The sequence below is a fragment of the Tamandua tetradactyla genome, chromosome 5, assembly GCF_023851605.1.
Source record: "Tamandua tetradactyla isolate mTamTet1 chromosome 5, mTamTet1.pri, whole genome shotgun sequence".
Lineage (NCBI taxonomy): Eukaryota > Metazoa > Chordata > Mammalia > Pilosa > Myrmecophagidae > Tamandua > Tamandua tetradactyla.
In genome coordinates, this window is record NC_135331.1 from 154,244,250 (window position 1) to 154,266,804 (window position 22,555).

Consider the following 22,555-nt stretch of genomic DNA (forward strand, 5'->3'; position numbering starts at 1 on the left):
ATCATGTTATAACTATTGATCAACTTGCTTTTTTCCAAACCTCTCTGATTTCCACAGACCTATTAAAGTACAATTTTATAAAAGCTTTATGATACTACTAGATTTGTGCAATGCTCACATACCTTGATCTATGGACAAGTTGATGACAGATGGAGAAACTGCTACAGAAACTTAGTTTTTCAAGATATTTCCCAAAGCACATTAAGAGGTAAGCTAGGGGATTAAAAAGTGTTCAAACTAAACACTATGATATGTTTGTTTAAGAAAGCGAAAGTGGTTTCTTTGCTGCAAGGTCTCAGTCTTTAATATATTAATGTGATAGGGATCCAGTTTGCAGTGTTTCCCCAATTCATTAGACCCTAGAACCCTATTCCTCGTGGTAAATATATGTTATTTTCTGGCTGCCCAAGTTTTACTTTTTATTCCTAAATCTTGTGGGTCTGTAATCAGAGGTCCTACCCTCTTCCTGGTCGGGGACAGCAAATTCCCTAAGTTAGGACAACTGGAAGCTCTTTTGCAGGGATGTGAATTGGGAGTATCACCGAAAAAGAGATTGGGGTCCACCCATCCCAATAGTGGGAGACACCTGACCATAATATTCTGGCCTCAACACTATCTTGTTATCCCTGCCTCTGGGCCCTCTGGAGCTGTTTTATTTCCAGCCTACTTCTGAGCCTGGTTATCTAGGCTTCCCATCAATTCTGAAAGCTCCTGATATGCTACTAAACTCTATTTTGCTTATGTTGGGTAGAGTAGCTTCCTGTGGCATGGAACCAAAGGATCCACACTTTTATTTTTCTTTCTCAGATCATCCATCATAACATCACTACATTGAAAAATGGATACTGTCTACATATTGATGATGAAACGCCCTATACTGATTATATTGCCTAAAACAGTTCTAAGAGCTCAAAAAATTTGTTGAGCAAATTACTTGTATTCCAAAGAACAGCTTTTAGGAAGCATTGCTTTAAGCTATTGTCTTAATAAGAAAAAAGACCATTTATAATGGTACTTAAGAAAGGCAAAGTGCCTAAAATCTATCTGGTTCTCGTCTTAGTTTGCCACGGCTGCTATGACAAATACCACACAATGGAATGGCTTACCAACAGGAATTTATTGGCTCACTGAAGTCTCAACTTAAGGTATCAGCAAGGCCACATTTTCGTTCTGAATCTGTTAAGCATGTGGTGATGGCTTTCCGCAATCCTCGGGGTTCCTTGACTTGCAGCTTGGCTTCCTTCACATAGTTACGTCCTTGATTTCCTCCTGTGGCTTTCTCTGACTGTCTGCATCCCAATTTTCTCCCTTTATAAGGCCTCCAGTAATATGGTTTAAGACCCACTCCGATTTAATTTGGTCTCACGTTAATAATATCATCTTCAAAAGGTCATGGTAACACGGATTAAGAACAGGTCTTTAGTTGGGGTACATGATTCAATTTCCCACACTCTTTTAGCACCAAAGTATACTGGAAAACATATGTATGTTGAGTTTTGATTTTTTTTAATGAACTACTGAATTTCTTATTTTGCAGAGATAAAAGACTTCTTTTAAAGTACTTAAAATCAGTACTTAAGGAGTCATTTAGGGAAAAAATTTACCCTCTATGGACCAAACAGTTTAATAGGCATTCAATATACAATTTCTCATTTACTCATCAACATCTGTGTGCCACCAATATTTGTTGGCCCCCTACTATGTGACAAGTATTGTGTTAGGACCTGGGGATACAATGAACCAAACAGACCCAGCTTGCACAGTACCAGACCCTTCCATAGTCACTTAGAGGATGCATTGATGATGTACAGATTATTTTTGTTCTGTAAATACAATTATATTCTTTGCCCTTTCTATCTAATAAGTGGCTTCCATTTATTCTGAACAAACAGGTATCTATTCAATATACAAAATTAAAATTTTAAGCACGGTGACTCCAGTGACAAACACCTTATGAATTTTAAAGGAGTGTTTTATTTATTAACAACAGTCACTGATAACATTTTGGATTCAAACATGCTTTGACATTTGATCTAGTATAAAACAACACCCGATGAAAAGTGTCATGTTGCTTTTGAAAAATTCTACAGAATGAAATGCACCTAATGTTTGCAGTCAGTTATCTGCCATTCTTCCCCATGCACTATCTTGTCCAGGAAGCTAAATAAGTAGGGCCCAGTGTCCTAAAGACCAAATATCCAGAAGATGGGAAGGAAGCACTGGAAACCAGACAGGCCCCAGGAGGAGCAAACAAACGGCTCAGAAATCCTGAGTTTGAAAACAATTGCTGAACCATAGATTTGAGACTCACAATAATGTTTAGAACACCTCAGAATATTCAGGGCACTGTTCCTAGCCCAAGTGTTTGGAAGAACACAAACCTGCAGGAGATGAGATTTAACGTTCTGTGAAATTCCATCTTGTCAGCAGTTAAATGCTAAGCTACTATAAAACACAGCTTACTCCAATTGAAGAGTTAAGTCTACTGTTATTTGGTGGCTTAACTTCACTGCTGACAAGGTTTACACCTCAAAGGTGGAATATTTACCTATTAAAATCACCCACTGTGCTTAAGCTTGCATTTTCTCAGCGTGTTTTAATAGGACTGGCATGAACCTCCAAGACTCCTAAATGGTACAAGAGTGTGCCAGGCCCTGGAACTTAACAGTGATGTTTTGGGATCGTCGTCTGTTTGTAGTTTTAGTGCTGAGTTAGCTGCTAGCAAATGCCCTTTTTTATTTCTCAGGTTCAGGGCCTCAGTCCATTCCGGAGGATTTGAAGAGATTTGGTCCCCATCATTTCCTAAAGTTACCATGAATCCTTTCTTGACAGTGATATAAAGTGTATTAGCCTACGGAGGGCCACCGCAGGTCTTGCAAAGGAGCCGCTAGGAATGAGAGACAACTTGAACTTTACAAGTTGGTCGAGACAGGGTGAGGGAAGCAGAGGGCTAGTGCTCCCTTGCACACCAGGCTGGGGTCCGGGCGTCGGTTCACGCAGATTGCTTGCCAGTCCTGGAAAAGGAATGTGTGGCGAGCAGGCTAGGTCACCCGGTCTCATCCGTCGCGGAACGGGCCGCAGCCATGCTGCAAGCTGCGTGTAACCCACCGGCCCCGGGGCGCAGGTGCCAGAGGGCGAGACGGGGGACGGCGCGGAGGAGGGAGACTTCCGGGGAGAGCGGGTGCGCGCGCTGGCTCGCTGGCGGCGGCGAGTGCAGAGAAGGGCGGGGGGCGGGACTCGCTAACTCGCGGGCTGGGTGAAGGAGAGGAGGACCGGCGTTCGGCTCGTCGCGGGGAGGGCTGGGGGAAGGAGCGTGCTCGCTCGCTTTCCCGCCGGCAAGCTGGGGAGAGGGACTGCGCTTAGCTCGCTGGCGGGGGTGGGGGCAGGCGTGTACAAGGCCTCGCCGGAAGCGGAGTTTGGCGGGGAAGGGGGGCGTGCGCGCTGGCTCGCCCGCGGGAGGAGGGGACGGGTGGGGGGGTGGGGGGTGAGGGAGGGAGGTGCTCTCCGGCTGCGGGAGGCGGGAGGGGGCGGAGCCGCCTCGCCAACCGAGCCCGCCCCAGGGGCTGACAAGGTGCGTTTCCAGGCTGTCGCGGCCGCCTGGAGCAGAGCGAGCCGGACGCGCCACCTGCAGCGCAGCCTAGTGCTTTTTATTTACTAGGAAAACAATTTCCCCGGGGGAGAGTCCGGGATCGCGCAGGCACTTACATACACACGCGCTAGCGCGCTCGCTCTGCACAACTGCATCCCCAAACCGACAGAGCGAAGCCACTGCGGTGTCTCTTAAGCTCAGCATCGTGGGGCAAAACAGTGCCATTGTGCATCGGGGAGAGCCCGGTGCCTGTGTTGCCGCCTCGTGTATCTAACCCAGGAGACCGCTCACCCGATCGGGTAAGCCAGTCTCTCTCCTTGTAACCTGTTCGGGTTTAGTTACTGCAGATCGGAGGGAGAGGGTGGGAGGTTGCTGGTGCGCCAGTGGGGGCCAGACCCGGAATTGAAAATTCAGGGCATGCAGCCCATGCAGTCTTTACCAGCATTGTCTAGCAGGAGCAGTTACTACTGGGATTACTTATTCTACCAGCAATCCTGGAGTTGCGCCCCCACCCCTTCTCCCTTTCCTCCGAGCCCAAGATGTACCCTGCTCCTTGGTTGCCAAGGAGACTTGCTTAAACATCAGCCCTGGGACATCTACTGAAAGAAATCCCCCCCCCCCCCATTTATTTGTTATTATTATTTAGAGAAGTTGTGGTTTACGGAACAATCATGCATAAAATACAGGATTCCTGTATACCACCTTATTATTAACACCATGCATTGGTGTGATGTATTTGTCACAATTGATGAAAGCACATTTTTATAATTATACAATTAACTCTAGTCCCTGGTTTACCTCTGGGTTCACAGTTTGTCTTGTTTAGTTCCATGGATTTTTTATTTTTATTTTTTATTCCAGTACTGTATATATAACCTAAAATTTTGCCTTTTAACCACATTCTAATTTATATTCAGTGCTGTTAAGTTCATAAGTTATGCTACCATCACCACCACCCATTACCAAAACTTTTCCATCAGCCCAAATAGAAAATCTGTATACAGTAAGCCTTTACTTCACTATTCCCTGTCCCCACCTCATCCCCTGGTAACCTGTATTCTAGATTCTGACGCTATGGGTTTAGTTATTCTAATTATTTCATACCCGTGAGAGCATATAATATTTGTCCTTTGTGTTTGTCTTATTTCGCTCAACATGATGTCTTTAAAGTTCACCATGTTGTCTCATGTATAAGAACTTCATTGATTTTAGGTCTGAATAATATTGTATTGTGTGTATATACCAAATTTTGATTATCCATTCATAGGTTGATTGACACTTGGGTTGCTTCCATCTTTCGACAATTGTGAATAATGCCACTGTGAACATCGGTGTGCAAATGTCCCTGTTTTTTTATTCTTTTGTTTATATATACCTAATAGTGGGATTGCTCGGTTGTTTGGTAGTTCCATACTTAATTTTCTGGGTGCACTGTGGTTCAGTGGTAGAATGCTCACCTTCCATTCCGGGTTCGATTCTCATACCATGCATCTAAAAAAATAAAAACAAAAAATATTGTATACTTAACTTTCTGAGGAACTGCCAAGCTGTCTTCCTCCAGGGTGGCTGCACCATTTTACATTTCCACCAGCAATGAATGAGAGTTCCAATTTCTCCACATCCTCCCCAACACTTGTTATTGTCTGTTTTCTGTTTGTTTTTAATAGCAGCCATTCTAATGGGTATGAAGTGGTATCTTGTGGTTTTGATTGGCGTTTTCCTGATGGCTAATGATGTTGCACATCTTTTCATGTGCTTTCTGGCCATTTGTATGTCTTCTTTGGCTAGGTGTCTGTTCAAGTATTTTGTTCATTTTATAATTGGGTTGTTTTTCTTTTTGTTATTAAGTTGAAAGATTCACATATATGGACTCTATATAATTCCTTTATTTGGATATGGGTGTCCAAATATTTTTTCCAATTGTGTAGGTTGTCATTTTACTTGCATGATAAAGTCCTTTGAGGAACAAAAGTTTGTAATTTTGATGAGGTCCCATTTATGTATATTTTTTCTTTTGTTGCTCGTGCTTTGGGTGTAGACTCTAAGGAGCTATTGCCTAATATGAGGTCTTGAAGATGCTTCTCTACATTCTCATCTAGAATTTTGAGGTATTATTCTATAGCTTTGGCTTATAGTTTGGTTTGTGATCCAATTTGAGTTGATATTTGAATATAGTATGAGGTAAGGTCCTCTTTTTTTTTTTTCTTTTCTGAAAATCCAGTTTTTCCAGTACCATTTGTTGAAAAAGCTATTCTTTCCCTATTGAGTGGTCTTTGCCACCTTGTAAAAAATCATTTGGCCATAATTGGGAGGGTTGATTTCTGAGCAAATGGAATTCTATTCTGTTTGTCTATATGTCTGTCCTTGTGCCAGTACCATGCTGTTTTGATTACTGTGGCTTTGTAATAAGTTGAGATCAGGAACTGTGAGTCCTCCAATTTCATTCACCTTTTTAAAATGGCTTAAGATAACTGGGGCCACTTACCTTTCCATATAAATTTGATGATTGGCTTTCCATTTCTGCAAAGAGGGCTGTTGAATTTTGATTGGGATTGCATTGAATCTATGATTGCCTTGGGTAGTATTCATATCTTAATGATATTTAGTCATCAATCCATGAACATGGAATATTCTTCCACTTATTTAGGTCCTCTTTATTATCTTTTAGCAATGTTTTGTAGTTTTCTGTATAGAAGTCCTTTCCATCCTTGGTCAGATTTATTCCTAGATATTTGATTATTTTACTTGTCATTTTGGAATGAATTTTTTTCCTGATTTTGTCTTCTGGTTCTTTTGCTTGTGTGTAGATTACTCATTTTGGGGTGTATCTTGTCCTCCACCACTTTGCTGAATTCATTTAATAACTCTAGGAGCTTTGTTGTAGATTTTCCAGATTTTTTTTGGTATATAGGTTCATATCATCTCCAAATAGGGAAAGTTGTAGTTCTTCCATTCCAGTTTGGATGCCTTTTATTTCTTTTTCTTTACTAATTGTTCTGGGAAGAACTTCCAGTACAATGTTAAATAGCAGTGGTGACAGTGGGCATCCTTATCTTGTTTCTTCTTTTAGAGGGAAAGCTTTTACTCTTTCACCCTTAAGTAGGATATTAGCTGCAGGATTTTCATATATGCCTTTGATCATGCTGAAGAAGTTTCCTTCTGTTCCTAGTGTTTTAATCAGAAAGGGTGCTGCATAGTGTCAAATGCCTCTTCCATATCAGTTGAGATGATCACTTGGTTTTTTCCTTCATTGTGTTAATGCGGTGTGTTTTGGTTTGCTAAAGCTGCTGGAGTGCAATATACCAGAAATGGAATGGCTTTTGAAAAGGGAATTTATTAAATTGCAAGTTTACAGTTCTAATGCCTTAAAAATGTCCAAACTATGGCATCCAGAGACAGCTACCTCAACTCAAGAAAGGACTGATAACATTTGGGGTTTCTCTGTCAGCTGGGAAGGCACATGGTACATCTGCTAGCTTTCTCTCCTGGCTTCTCATATCAGAATGGCTTTCCCAGGGGCATTTTCCTTCTGCATCTCCAAAGGTCTCTGGCTGTGTGGGTTCTGAAGCTTTTTCCAAAATGATTCCTACTTAAAAGACTCCAGTAAGCAACTCCACCTTGAACGGGTGGAGACACATCTCCATGAATATCCCCTAACCCAAAAGTCCCACCCACTATTGGGAGGGTCACATCTCCATGGGAACAACCTAATCAGAAGGTCCCACCATAAACAATATTGAATGAGGATTAAAGAACATGGCTTTTCTGGGGTACACAACAGTTTCAAACCAGCACGTGGTGTAATTGCAGCAATTGATTTTCTTATGTTGAACCAACCTAGCATCCTAGGAATAATTCCCATTTGATCGTGGTATATAATTCTTTTAATATGCTGTCGGATTTGGGTTGCAAGTGTTTTGTTGAGGATTGTTGCATATATGTTCATAAGAGATGCTGGTCGGTAGTCTTCTTTTCTTGTGATATCTTTATCTGGCTTTGGAATAGTGTGTTGTTGGCCTCATGGAATGAGTTAGGAAGTGTTCCCTCCTTTTCGTTTTTTTTGGGAAAAGTTTGAGCAGAAATGTGACTTAGTCTTCTTGGAATGTTTTGTAAAAGTTCCTCTGTGAAGCCATCTGGTTTAGGGCTTTTTGTTGTTGTTGTTGTTGGGATGTTTTAAATTCATGATTCAATCTCTTTACTAGTAATTGGATTGTTGCGATCTTCTATTTCTTTTTTTAAGTCAATGTTGGTAGTTTTCGTGTTTCTAAGAATGTGTCCATTTCATCTAGGTTATCTAATTTATTGTCATACAGTTGTTCATTGTATCCTCTTATGGTGATTTCTATTTCAGTGGGGTTGATTGTAATGCCCACATTTTCATTTCTGATATCCATTTTTTGTATCTTCTCTTTTTTTTTCTTTATCAGTGTAGTTAATGGTTAATTGAGTTTATTGATCTTTTCAAAGAACCAACTTTTGGTTTTATTGCTTTTCTCTATTTTTGTCTATTTTGTTTGTCTCCACTCTGATCTTTGTTAGTTCCTTCCTTCTACTCATTTTGATTTTAGTTTGTTCTTCTTGTTCTAGTTCTTCTAGGCTGAGGTTAGATTTTTTTTAAAATTTAAAGTCTTTTTTTCTTTTTTAATGTAAGCATGTAGAGATCTCTTCCCCCTTTTGGTCAAGAAGGCTTCCTCAATCCCTTGATGTAGGGTCCCAGCCATCCCCAGAGTTCTGTCCCAGGTTGTCAGGGAGGTTTACACCTCTGAGAGTCATGTCCCGTGTAGGAGGGCAGTGAGTTCACCTGCTGATTGGCTTAGAGAGTGAGAGTGAGGCCACAGCTGAACAATGAAAGAGATTCTCTGGGGTTACTCTTAGGCCTAATTTTGAAGAGGCTTAGCCTATCCTTTGCAGGGATAAGTTTCATAGGGGCAAACCTCAAGATTGAGGACTTGGCCCATTGCTCTGGTTGTCCTCACTGCTTGCAAGAATATCAGAAATTCTCCAAATGGGGAAATTGATTATTTCCACCTTGCCCCCCAGTGCCCCAAGGGAACTTTGCAAATGCTTCTTTATTCACTGCCCAAATTACTCTGGAATATATTGGGGCATCATACTAACCTGCACAAACCAACAAAACCTCACGCTCTATTCAAGATTCCATGTACCCATGGTGTTCAATTAAACTGACTGTACAAATTAAATTAGGTAATCTGCTACCCAAAATATAAATTTTGCACCAAATAAACATCTCTCCCTTTGGTCTCACACAGAATTTGAAGTGCTAAAATATGGATGATATCATCCTTTACCCTGTTTTCTAATCTACCTTAGTCCTATCCAGATCAGCTTCATTCATATCTCTAGTTGAAGTCTGATCCCTCTTTCAACTTTTTAAACAGTTCCCGTGTGGGTAATGCTGACTTTCATGGCTTCAGAGCTCTAACTCTGAGTCTCAGGTATCACATAAATACCTGAAGTTTCTTGGAATGACCAGGTTCTCCCTCATGCAAAAACTTTTTATTTGTATGTTTAATCACCATCATTGTCCACTCTGGGTCCTCCTAAATTATACCATCTCAGAGTTGATCCTCTATCTTTCCTCCTGGTTTCATATGTGCCCCCAGCACTTCTCCCTCAATCGTACTCATATTCAGCTTCATTCAATGTACTTACATTATTGTGCTACAATCAGGTAGTATGTGCTATCCATTTCTGAATCTTCACAATTAGTCCTGTTGCATCTTCTGTACTCCTTCAGCACCAAATGCCCAATCTCTACCCTATTTCTATCTCCTGATAACCTATGTTCTTAACTTCAACTCTCAAAGTTCGCTTATTAATGTTATTTCATATTAGTGAGACCATACTGTATTTATTCTTTTGCTTCTGATGGTTTCGCTTAGCATAATGTCCTCAAGGTTCACCCACGTTGTTACATGCTTCATGACTTTATTCTGTTTTACAGCTGTATAATATTCCATCATATGTATAAACCACAGCTTGTTTAGCCACTCATCTGTTGATGGACATTTGGACTTTTTCCATCTCTTGGCAGTCGTAAATAATGCTGCTATAAACATTGCTGTGCAAATGTCCATTTGTGTCCTTGCCCTCAGGTCCTCTGAATATATACCTAGTAATGGGATTGCTTGATCACATGGCAATTCTATACTTAGCTTCCTAAGGAACTGCCTTCTGGAGCAGTTGTAACATTTTAAATTCCCACCAACAATGCATAAGTATGCCTCTTTCCCCACATCCTCTCCAGCATTTTTCATTTTCTGTTTTTTTCATAACGGCCATTCTAGTGGGTGTGAGATGATATCTCATTGTGGTTTTGATTTACATTTCCCTAATAGCCCAGTGAAGTTGAGCATCTTTTCGTGTGTCTTTTAGCCATTTGTATTTCCTCTTCTGAGAAGTGTCTGTTCATGTCTTTTGCCCATTTTTTAATTGGGTTGTTTATCTTTCTGTTGTTGAGTTGAAAATTTCTTTATATATTCTGGATACTAAATCTTTATCTGATATTTGTTTCCAAATATTGTCTCCTATTGCGTAGGCTGCCTTTTTATCTTCTTGACAAAGTTCTTTGATGCACAAAAGTGGTTAATTTTGAGGAGTTTGCATTTTTTTGTTTCTTTTTTTCCATGCTTGTGCTTTGAGTATAAGGTCTAGCAAACTGCCTCCTATTACAAGATTTATAAGATTTTTCCCCACATTTTTTTCCTAAAAGTTTTATGGTCTTAGCTCTAATGTTTATGTCTTTGATCCATTTTGAGTAAAATTTTTATATAGTATATGAGATATGGATCCTCTTTCATTCTTTTGCATATGGATAGCCAGTTCTCCAACACCATTTATTGAAGAGCTAGTGTATTCCAGGTGTGTTGGCTTGACTACCTTATCAAAGATCAGTTGTCTATAAATGAGAGGGTCTTTATCTGAACACTCAATTAGATTCCATTGGTCAGTGTATCTATCTTTATGCCAGTACTGAACTATTTAGACCATGTAGCTTTGTGATATACTTTAAAAGTCAGGCAGTATGAGACATCTCACTTCATTTTTCTTCCTCAAGATATTTTTAACGATTTGGAGCACCCTGCCCTTCCAAATAAATTTGATTATTGGTTTTTCTATTTCTGCAAAGTAATTTTTGGGATTTTAATTGGTATTGCATTGAATCTATACATCAATTTAGGTAGAATTGACATCAATTCAGGTAGAATTGACATCTTAACCTTGAGTACATCCCAGTCCATGATTTTAATGTTTTTTTTTAATTTATTGAGACTTGTTTTGTGACCAAACATGGTCTATCCTGGAGAATGATCTATGTGCACTTGAGAAGAACGTGTATTCTGTTTTTGTTGGGTGCAGTGTTCTATATATGTCTATTAGGTCTAATTGGTTTTGTGTATCAAGTCCTGTACTTACTGGTCTTAGTACTAGATGCTCTATCCATTATTGAGAATGGTGGTTTAAAGTCTCCTGCCATTAACATAGAACTATCAATTTCTCCTTTCAAATCTGTTATACTTGCCTTGTATATTTTGGGGCTCTGCTATTAGGTGCATATATATTTATAATTGTTACACCTTCTTTTTGAGTTGCCCCTTTTATCGGTATATAATGACCATCTTTTTTCCTCATAGCTGTTTATGACTTAAAGTGTGTTTCATCTTGTATTAGTATAGACACCCCAGCTATTTTTTAGTTATTACTTGCATGGTGTATTTTTTTTTCATCCTTTCACTCTCAGCCTATTTGTATCTTTGACTTTAAGGTGAGTTTCTTTCAGATAGCATATAGTTGAGTTATGCTTTCTTGCCTATTCTGCCAATCTCTGACTTTGAGTGGAGGGTGTAATCCATTTATAGTTAAAGTCATTACTGGTAATACTAGAGTTTCTTCTGCCATTTTGCTATTTAGTCTTTATAAGCCATAACTTTTTTGTCTCTTACTTCTGTTAAAGCCTTACTTTTACATTCACTTGCTTTTTGTGTTGTACCATATTGAGTGCCTTCTCATTTCCACCTGGATATGTTTTTCATCTCTTTTCCTTATTGTTTCCATGGGATTGAATTTTAGCATCCTAAATGTAACAATCATATTTGTTTTGATACCAATTCAGCTTCAATAGCATGCACAATCCCCCCACCATTTTTTGTACTTGTTGCCACTTATATCTTTGTACACCATAAGTCCAATAACCGAGATTTATCATTATTTTTTATGCATTGGCATTTTAGCACCTGTAGGAAGTAAGAAGTGCAGTTATATTCCAAACAATACAATAATACTGACATTTACAACTGCCCAAATAATTACCTTTACCACAGGTCTTTACTTCTTTATGCTGCTTTGAACCATTGTCTAATATCCTTTCCTTTTAATCTGAAGAACTCCCTTTAGCATGCTTGTAGTGCGGGTCTAGTGGTGATGAACTCCTCCAGCCTCTGTTTATCTGAGAAAGTCTTCATCTTTTCCCTCGTTTTTGAAGTAGAGTCTTGCCAGATATAAAATTCTTGGCTGCTAGTTGTTTCCTTTTGGTACTTTAAGTATTTCAACCCACTACCTTCTTGCCTTTATGGTTTCTGATGAGAAATCGATGCTCAATTTAATTGGGACTTCTTGTGTATAATATGTTGCTTTTCTCTTACAGCTTTCAGAACTCTCTCCTTGTCCTTTGCATTTCACAGTGTAATCTATATATGAAGGGGTATATTTTTCTTCATGTTTTTCCTGTTTGATGTTCTCTGAGTTTCTTGGATATGCCTATTCATATCCAAACTTTTGCTAAGCTTGGGAAGTTTTCTGCCATTATTTATTAGACTATTTCTGCCTCTTTCTCTCCTTCTCCTTCTGGCACTCTTATTATGCATATATTTGCGTGTGCTTGATGGCATCCCATAATTGTCTTAAGCTATTTTCACTTTTAATATGTCCGCTTTCTTTCTTCTCCTCAGCCTGATTCATTTCAAGTATCTTGTCTTCAAGTTCACTAATTCTTTCTTCTGCCAGCTCCAATCTCCTCTTGAAACCCTCCTGGATATTTTTCATTTTTGTTATTTTGGTCTTCAACTTCAGTAGTTCTGTTTGATACCTTTTAAAAATTTCTTTCTTTTTACTTTAACACTCATATTGTGCATTCATTGTTTTCTTAGTATTCTTTAGTTCTTTCTCTATACTTTCCTTCATCTCTTTGACCATTTCTAAGATCGTTTTTTTTTTAAAGGCTTTGTTTGATGTTACGTCCACATTCTTGTCTTCTTCATTGATCTGTGTTCTTATCCTCTTCCTTTGAATGGGCCTTCATTCCTGTTTGTCTTGTACACTTTTGTTGCACACTGCACATTTTAATAATTTAAAATGTTAACTCTGGAACTTACTCCCTGGGATGTCTATTTCTTAGTTTTGTAACCAGTTGGTGATGAGATAGAGATTTTCTTGAGTTTTAGCCCTCTTATCAGGAAGGTCTGCCCAAGGCAAATGTGGTGTGCAAGGATCTGTACCTCTGTCTTGTTCTAGGCTTTTGTTTTGTTTTGTTGTTCCCCAGTTTATAGGAGTTTGGTTGTCCCCTCTGTTTCCCAGGAGACATTCCTCTGTCTACCTGGTGTTTGAAACCCACAGGCCTTTGTCCCAGCCTGTCCACCTCTGTAGTTTTTTACAGTCCTTTTGCTGTCTCAATCCTCTTTTGCCTGGAGGTCCAATTCTGGGTGGAGGACACAGGAAGAGGACCTTCCCAATTCAGTCCTTTTCAGCCAAAACATGGTCAAGGACACATGAAGGGGACTCAGGCTGGCTCCTAAATGCCCTCGGGGAATGGATTAGGAAAGGCTCCAAGAGCTTCTCTGATGGGTCCTCAAAAGTGAGCTTTCCTGCCCTCCCCAGGAAATGCAGCCTTTCAGCTAACTGTTCCCTGCAGCCCAGAGGAAGCATTGTGTCTTTAAATCTGCACGGCCTCTTCCTGGAAAGGGCTGAAGCAATGACTTCTACTGCCTTTTCCTGGGTAGGTTGAAACAATAGCTGCCCTCAGAGCTGAGACTCAGCAAATGATTCAAATTTACTAATCAAAAAAGCTGAAATCAGCGATTGGCTATGCCTACCCACGTTCTTGGAGAAGAGGATTTTTAAACCCCTTTCTGTCATCAGCAGCTTGCCAGGGACTGGGACTCACAGCAGCCTGCTGTGAGAGTGTGGGATGGATGCTGGTAGCTGCTGCATGCTAGAGCAATTAACAGTTCTTTACTGTAATTTATCTGCATTTCCTCCCGTTTTTCCCTAGATGCTGTACAGTGTCATTCTGCCTTCTCAAGTTTCAAAATAGTTGTTTCAGACCTTTTTTGCTTGTTTAATAGTTGTTTTCGTGGGAGGACTGGAGCTCCCTACTCTGCCATCTTCCCCGAAAGTCTTCTTCTACGTACATTTGGGGATTTGCTTTTCCATTGCAAAGCGGGTTGTTTGAATTTTTATTGGTATTGCATTGAATCTGTAAATTGCTTTGGGTAAATGATATCTAAACAATATTTAGTCTTCCAATCCATAAGCACAGAATATTCTATCATTTTGGGGGGGGGGTTGATTTATTTTAGCAATGCTTTATGGTTTTCTGTGTAGAAGTCTTATCCATCCTTGGTTAGATATTTTTTTTCTTTTAGTTTGCTATTTTAAATGGAATTTTTTTCTTGATTTGTGTCTTCCATTTGTTCATTGCTAGTGTATAGAAACACTACTGATCTTTGTGTGTTGATCTTGTACCCCACCACTTTGCTGAATTCATTTGTTAGCTGTAGGAGCTTTGTTATTGATTTTTCAGGATTTCCTTTATATAGGATCATGTCATCTGCAAATAGGCTACATTTTACTTTTTCCTTTCCAATTTGGATGCGCGTGCTCTCTCTCTCTCTCTCTCTTGAATTTCCAGTACATTTTTTTTAAGCAGATAGAAAATTTATTGAGAACACTTGTAAGAGGACATGAGGGCATTCATTGCAAAGACAGAGGTGAGAAAGGCGAGAGGCAGTAGGCAATGTGGGACCCTTTGCTTATAGATTAGCTTTACTCACTCCCCTTCTCCCTTCTTTGTTCAGGGCTCTTTCTCATACCCATCCACTTTTCTCCAGGGCAGTGCCTGGTGGTAGATAGTGTGTTTGGGTGGGTCGGTTGGCTCCACCTTTCTCTATAGATGACTCACTCAGGTGAGGGTCGTTTGGCTCTAGGTACCTTGGCTGCTGCTGGGTGTTTCCTGTAAGTAGACAGACCCAGGCAGGTTTTCTGTTTAGGACACCACCCCTCCTGTGCTTGATGAACCATCCTTGTTTAAGTGCTCCTTCCTGGTTTTTATCTCTCCCTTCTCTCTCTATTCTAGCCTGCCTCAAATTCCACTTCACAGAGTTTTTGCTCCTTAATCTTGAGGGTTGCTGAGGGACAGAGACTGTTTTCTTTAGCTGTTTCCTGCTTACCAGAGAGTGTAGGCCCTGCCTGATGAGGCATAGAACTTTCTGGCTATCTCATTTAAGTTGAGAGGGAAGGAGTCCAGAGGGGCAGTTGGAATAGCTGTCCAATACAATGTATAATAACAGTGGTGAAATGGGCATCCTTGTTTTGTTCTTCATCTTAGAGGTAAAGCTTTCAGTATTTCAATGTTAAGTATAATGTTAACTGTGGATTTTTCCTATGTGCCCCTTTTCATGTTGAGGAAGTGTCTAGTTTTCTGAGTGCTTTTATCAAGAAGGTTGTTGGATTTTGTCAAATGCCATTTCTGTATCAATTAAGATGATTGTGTGGTTTTTTTCTTTTCTTCTGTTAAGTGTGTATTACATTAATTGATTTTCTTATATTGACCACTCTTGTGTGCTTGGAATAAATCTCACTTGACCCTTTATATAATTCTTTTTATCTGCTGTGAAATTCAGTTTGCTAGTGTTTCATTCAGAATTTTTATATCTATGACATTAAGAGATAATGGTACATAGTTTTCTTTATTTGGCTTTGGTATGAGGATGCTGTTGTCCTCAAAAATGGAGTGTTCTTCCACTTCAGTTTTTTAATGTAATTTTATTAAGATAAATTCACACACCATACAATCCATCCAAAGTTGACAATGAATGTTTCGTAGTATCATCATACAGTTGTGTGTTTATCATCATGGCCATTTTTAGAATATTTGCATTACTCCCAAAAAAGATATAAAAAGAAAAGAGAAAACCCCGAACATCCCATACCCCTTGCCTCTTATTGATCACTAGTATTGGACTCTACCTAATTTTAAGACTTGCATTTGGGGGCAGTTAACTAAGACAATGTAATATTGTATATAATGTCATATAATAAAAATATATATTTAATATATATATATATATATAATTGTTACACCTTCTTGTTGAATTGATCCCTTTGTCATTATATAATGACTGTCTTTGTCCCTCATAACTCTTTTTGACTTTAAGTGTATTTTATCTGATATTAGTATAGCTACTCTGTCTTTTGTTTACTACTTGCATGATATATTTTATTCCATCCTTTCATTTTAAATTGATTTATGTCTTTGAATTTCAGGTGGGTCTCTTGTAGACAGCTTATAGTTGGATCATGCTCTTCTAATCATTCTGCCAATCTTTGTCTTTGGACCAGAGAGTTTAATCCATTTACATTTAAGGTCACTACTGATAATGCAGGACTTTCTTCTGCCATTTTCCTACAGTCTTTGTAAGTCATGACTTTTTTGTCTCCCAGTTCTTCTGTGTATGCCTACATTCATTTCATTTGCCTACTAAACAAATATTTGTTTGTTTGTTTGTTTGTTTTTTGCATTGAGTATCTTGACATATCTATCAGGATATATTTTCCATATATTTTCCTTGTGGTTACCATGTAGTTAAAATTTAATATTCTAAATATATAACAGTCATATTTGATTTGAAACTAACGACTTCAATAGCATTCATGTATTCTGTTCCTATACCCCTCTGTAGAACTGGTGTCTTAAGTGATGTTATTTATTTTGATTTTTAAAATAAAATATACACTGAGGACCTTGTGGTAATTTAACATTTGTTCATCTATATTCAGGTGATAGTTTCATTCAAAATTAAGAAAAGGGGTAATTTTATGATATGGTATACTAAAAAAGGATTGGTCAAATGAATGGTCAAATGAATTTTTAGCGGATTGTATCTTGAATCATTTATCATTCCCATTTTGGTGATCTGATACAAAAAGTGATTCTAATTTAAATCTCTTCTTTTCCTCTATTTCCACTTTGTATTTTGCAGTTCATTCAGGTATCACTGTTTTAACATTAAAAGCAGAAGATTTATTGTGTTTCCCTGTACAAGCATGATCTTTTTTGGTAAATTGACCAGAGCAGGAAAATATATTAGTGAATTCCTAAAGTAACAAGATGAAATTCACGACACACAAATTTTTGGCTGACATTTCTATATCCTCTGCATCATTATTTAAGTGCATTTTTCTGCACCACTGCCCCCCATTTCTGAGAAGATTCTGTTTCCTTCAAATCTTTTATTGATTTTTGGAGATATGTCTATTTATGTAAATAGATATAAATATAAATTTGTGTCGTTGTTTAATAGTATAGATTCCAAACTCTTAGCACTCATATTGAAGTATACAAAGGAAAGAGGCACAGAAAAGCTTTGTGGACTCACTTGCTTTTTTCTGATGGATTAGATGGAGACTTTATTGGAGCATTTACAGGCTCACAAAAGAAATCAATGCTTCTTTTTCACAGAAGCCCTTAATGCCAGGGTTATCGTTTTTTGTCTTGAAACCTCAGATGCCTAGTGGGGGAGATTATAGCACAGCACTTGAAGGGATCAATGTAGTGTAATTACATTTGCACTATTTTAATCCCTTCATCACACACAGAAATGACCTAATAAAGATCCACTGGCATTCAATAATTTATTTTATTTTCCTCTGATATTTGTTCTTCTTTACGATCTATTATTCAATGAGGCAAGGAAATACACCAAGTTATTTTCATTTGGATCTTAAACTGTGTCTTACACAGTATAATATGAGGAACAAGGAAGCCAAATAATGATTGAGGAAGATAGAGGTGATTTATGTAACTGATGATGTTGGTAAATGAGTAATGATGACAAATGTCTATATTACAGTTTACAAGGCACTTTCCGTACACTTCAGTTTTAATCCTCCTTGCAACCATGTGAGGTCAATGAGTTATCTTTAGTTCAAAGCTGTGGGACTCAAGGCTCAGAGGTTAAAGCACTTGCTAAGGTCACAGAGCTAGTGAAGGGGAAAGCACCATTTGAGTCCAGGCTCTTTGACTTAAAAATAAATCCTGCGTGTGCATTTTAGATGAATGCAAGGGGTCTTGACAAGTAAGGTAAAGGAGTGATGCAGGCCTGGGAGATGTACTGGGGAGAGGGGTGGGGATTGTGGTCTCTGCAAAAGAGAAGCATAAAGCAAGTTCCACTTGTCTGACTTCGCTGAAGCTGATTATTGCTGCCCAGTGCCCCAGAGCATTCCAGTTTTTCAAGAAAAATTACAGACTTTTTAATGTGAAAAGTCCTTAGCTTTTAAAAATCGTAAGAACCACATTAAAATGTATCTATGGCTCCTTGTAGCCTGCCAGTTTCCAATCCATAACTGAGATCTCATCCTATTCCAAGCTACTAGTTTCTAATAAAATCCAGGTGTGAATACATATGTCCATCATTACAACAGTGGTCAAGAATTTCTGATTTTGATATTAAAACCTCTTTTAAAATGTTCCACATGCTTTCTTTAATGAACAGGTCCGAGTGTTTTTATGAGGCTTCCTAAGTTTCTCTTTCATACCACAGAAAAAATAAAAGCATAAGTGCTCCAAAATAGGAATTTATAAATCTAGTGAAGCAAAAGCATTTATAGTTTAAAATTTCTTATATTCCTGGCTTAACTTTTTCCTGGCATAGATAGAAAAAGTATAGAAAAAGCCAGTTGAACACCTGTCATTGTAGGAAGAGGTAGAATAGTTGGTAAGAAAAATGAGTATCTCAGCCTTTCAGTGAAAACTTCTTATTGGAGTTTTAGGTAATTAATTAAAACCCACCACAGAATACTGCTAGATTCCAAGGGAACGAAAACATAAGTGAGAACTCAAAGGAACGTGGAATTCCAGCACTCTGACCTGGGAAATACTGTTTACTCCTTGGTAACAACATCCTGTAATGAAGCAAATTCCTTTTCAGAAGCTGCCACTTTCTCATGTTTTACTGTTAAAAAAATATTAGACAAGTTATTACTTATGGTAGTTTATTTGAGCAATTTACAGTTCATGAGTTGGGTGGCATCCAGACCACACATGGAAGGAAGCTTCACCAGGGGGGAAAAGGCGAAGCTTATATAGGGCAAATGCAGAAGCAAGTGAGGAAATCGGCTGCTGTTAGGTTTCCATTTTCATGGGGGGGAGGTCTTACGAAGTGGGGAGCAGATATACATCGATTAAAATGGTGTGTGTGTCTGTTCTGATACTGATGTATCAGCAGATGTTGCTTTTTTTGCAGTCTTGTAGGGTGCATTCCAATATTCCATTTTCTCGAAAGCCCCTGAAGGTCAATTATTTTTGTGTTCTGGAAAATCATTTCTCAGAAAGGGATCCCTCCTGGCAGTGTCCAATGCAGGTGGCCATTTTATTTTGCTGAACTGTACTAAAGCTTTAGAGATGTCTGTGGACGCCACTGAAGGAGACATGGTTTACACTGTTTACACTGTGGATCAGGAAAGGTATAGTTAAACAAAAAAAAAAGTCAAGACTTTGAAGAGTGGGTTCTGATGGCCCTCTTATTCTAAAGTCACCCTCTGGAAGAATGCTTTAATTGTAAATAAATGCATTTCTGTTTTCAATTTGTACCCCTGGCAAAGATCCATGCAGGTATTACTAATGTAACAGTGTCCTGGATGGATGCTGTGTAGGTCTTTTCTCTGTCCTCAAGGATCATAGCAAACAAACACTGCTCTCCTTGCATGTTTCACTTTTTGAGCCCCTTCAGTGAGCTACTTTCTATACTGTCTTCACAATATCCCTATTAAAGTGGACATCTTATTTTCATTACACAGATGAAGAACCCAAGATTATGTGAGCTTAAAAAAAAAATGGACCAATGAAAAAAATAAAATCAGCTCCTCCTCTCACCTTACAATTCACATCTTTTCTACTCTTCCTGTTATCTAATGGAGGATACAGACATGTACTTAATTGTGACTTAGAGGCAGTTACCTGTTAAATACTACAATTCAGATATAATGTTCCATAGAAGCACAGATACAGAAAAACTTTTAAAAAATATTCTGATTGTGGAGATCGAATAAGTCCCCGTGTGGAAGCGAAATTAGTGCTGGGCCTTGATGGCTGGTCGGGTCATATTAAACAAAGATCCCTTTCGCTACTGAAAGAAGGGAGGCTCTGTCAGATAACTCAGTTGGAAATGTGGGTTGAAAAAATAATGCCAGTGATGCCTGCTATGCGTGAGCTAATGATTGTAGCTGAAGGGATGATGCAAGCAGGGGAAAGAAATAAGGTCCCATGATGCAGTGCAGCAAGAGGATGGCATTGGCGGTAGCTGGGAGGAGGAGCAGAGAAAGAAAGTCAGTGGAGGAGACTAAGAGAGAGTGATTGTGGACATACAGGAGAATCCGTAGAGTGTGGAAGTGATTCTTTAAGACTGAGCCTAAGGGCAAGGGCTGGACCAAATATTATGCTTTCTGTGCAGAGTCTGGTACACAGTAAGCACCCATTAACTATTATGGTGTGTCTGCATTTTTAACATCCAGTGTCTAGTGTATAATTTCCTTCTCTGTATTTTTAACATCCAATGTCTGGTGCATAACTTTCTTTTCCATGGAAGGAACATATAATGATATTTTACATGAATTCAGTTGGTATGGACAGATACCTTGATTTTCAAAAATGAGAAAAGAGTTTCTGATAAATTAGATAATAAAAAATGTCAACTTGGAAGTTGGGAGGTGTTTTCGGAGAGAACCCCCCACCACCCCCACTTTCCTTTTAAGAGATTAACTAGGGCTTGCTGTTGAGGAATTCTGAAGGAAGTTTTAATGTTAGATGCCCTTTGATGAAGTCTCGTATCTGTGGGACAAGGTGAGGGAAAGTGGGGGCTCTATTGCAGCTATGTGAAAAGCAGAAGGTTTGGTGACAGATAAATGTGGATTATTCTTCACTGGTTGGGTCACCCTTTTTGTTTGTTACCTGAATGGAGATACGAAAGGAATGTGATGAGCAAGTGGTGGTGAGGCTTGGATTCAAATCCTAGATTAACAGCGACCAGGCAGGAGAGGTGCCTGCTGGATTGATAGGCAAGGTAACAGGATGGAATAAAAGAGAAAACGTGTCATAGCTACAATCTAGCACTGGGGAGATTTGACATGATAGGTGTTCATTTACAAGTTGGAGGGATCTTTAATCTCAACAAGTACAATATAAGCCAACATGATGATGTACTCTTCACAGACATTTTGGGCAGGTATTGGAGAATATTGTGAGTGAATGATGTAAACAGGGCTTTTTGGTGACAGTGGACTTACACTTGGCTGTATCTCTGTCAGGCAGTGCTTTATTCCCTCTTCCCTCCCTATGTAACTGGTTCTCATTATTTCAAAATTTCTTTCAACTTTAGAGAGCAGAACTTGAGAATTTATCCCAGAACATCTTCCTTTCCCTTTTAAGGGGAATTAATAACTGGAATTCATTTTGCTCACCCTTTTTCTTGATTTATTATTATTAATTGGTTCTCTAACTGAGCAGTTAGGATTTAAGGGATGCCTATAATTACTAAATCATTATATAAATACTCTTTTTTCTTTCTGGTATATTATAGTAGACAGAAGGAAATGCCTGAAATCCCTGAACTACAATTCAGCTGCCCTGATATCAAGTGATTGTAAAAGCCCTTATCTTGTGCCTTTGTGATTGTAAGAGCTATTACTCCCTTTTCCCGGTCATTTTCAAGTAACTTGTAGGGCAAAGGCCCTAATGCGTTTGAAGAATTTGAATTCGCCATTAACTAGTTCCAGCCCATTACATTTATAAATTGTACTGCTTAGAGTCTGCTATTGAAATGATGACTCTGCTTCCTTTTCTTTCAGCTTACATTTTTACTATGAAAAAAGCTCTGCCTCCCTTCCTTTCAGCTTGCACTTCTGAAATAATAACTGTCTCCTTTTCTGCTTAGAACTTACCATTTGAAATTGTAATGACCTCATCCCCCCCTTGGTGGAATCCATAAACACCTTGAACACCCTAGACTCGGGGGGACAGATTTTGGGCTGATAGGGCATCTGCTGTCCTGCTACGTGCCTAGTAATAAACTCTTTTCTCTTTTTGAAACCCTGGTGTCTCAGGAATTGGTCGGTGTTCAAGCAAAATAATCCACTGCCTTTGTCTGGTAACAGTTCCTTCATTTCCAGACCACTCCTGCTGAGATCTTTACTGAAGAGGTTCTGAGCAGGAAGAAGCAATCAACTTTCTTTATGCTTCTCATGTTCTTGTCCTGTTGCATATCCACATTGCAAGGCATTAATGCCTTTAGTTTAATTTGATCCAGGCATATGGCACTACGCATTTTAGGGAGACTTTTAGAAGAACTGTGTATAAGAAAACAGTTTTGCAAACTTGACTTGGAGTCAGAATAGTTCAGCATAATTTTGCAGCAATGCAAAAAGCATTGAAAGCTGTAAATTTGTCTAAAATAGTTTTTTCCCTTGCAAGATTGAAATCACCAACCTGAAAAGACTATTTTTAAATGAAGAAGCAAAGTCTTTGGCTGTTTTCATGGACTCTTGACATTCTCCTACATGTTTATTTGAGGCATAATATATTCTGCTTTCCATGCCAGATGAGCTAGTTTCAGTTACTTGGAAGGCAGGCTTTTGTGTGTGTGTATGTGTGTGTGATGGTACGGCCGTTTGGCACAC

At 38.9% G+C, this 22,555-nt stretch overlaps 1 protein-coding gene across 3 annotated transcripts in view; it reads left to right on the forward strand.

Moving 5' to 3' along the window:
* The first annotated feature begins 3,597 nt into the window (after window positions 1–3,597).
* The window catches only part of KLHL32 (kelch like family member 32), a 277,053-nt gene continuing 258,095 nt past the window's right edge, over window positions 3,598–22,555 (forward strand). For 2 of the 3 annotated variants that reach the window (XR_013176298.1, XM_077162445.1), the window contains exon 1: window positions 3,599–3,888. The gene's annotated coding sequence lies outside the window, so the exon portion shown is untranslated. Of the gene's footprint in view, window positions 3,889–22,555 lie in introns of all 3 variants that reach the window. The other variant, XM_077162441.1, reaches the window with a different exon arrangement.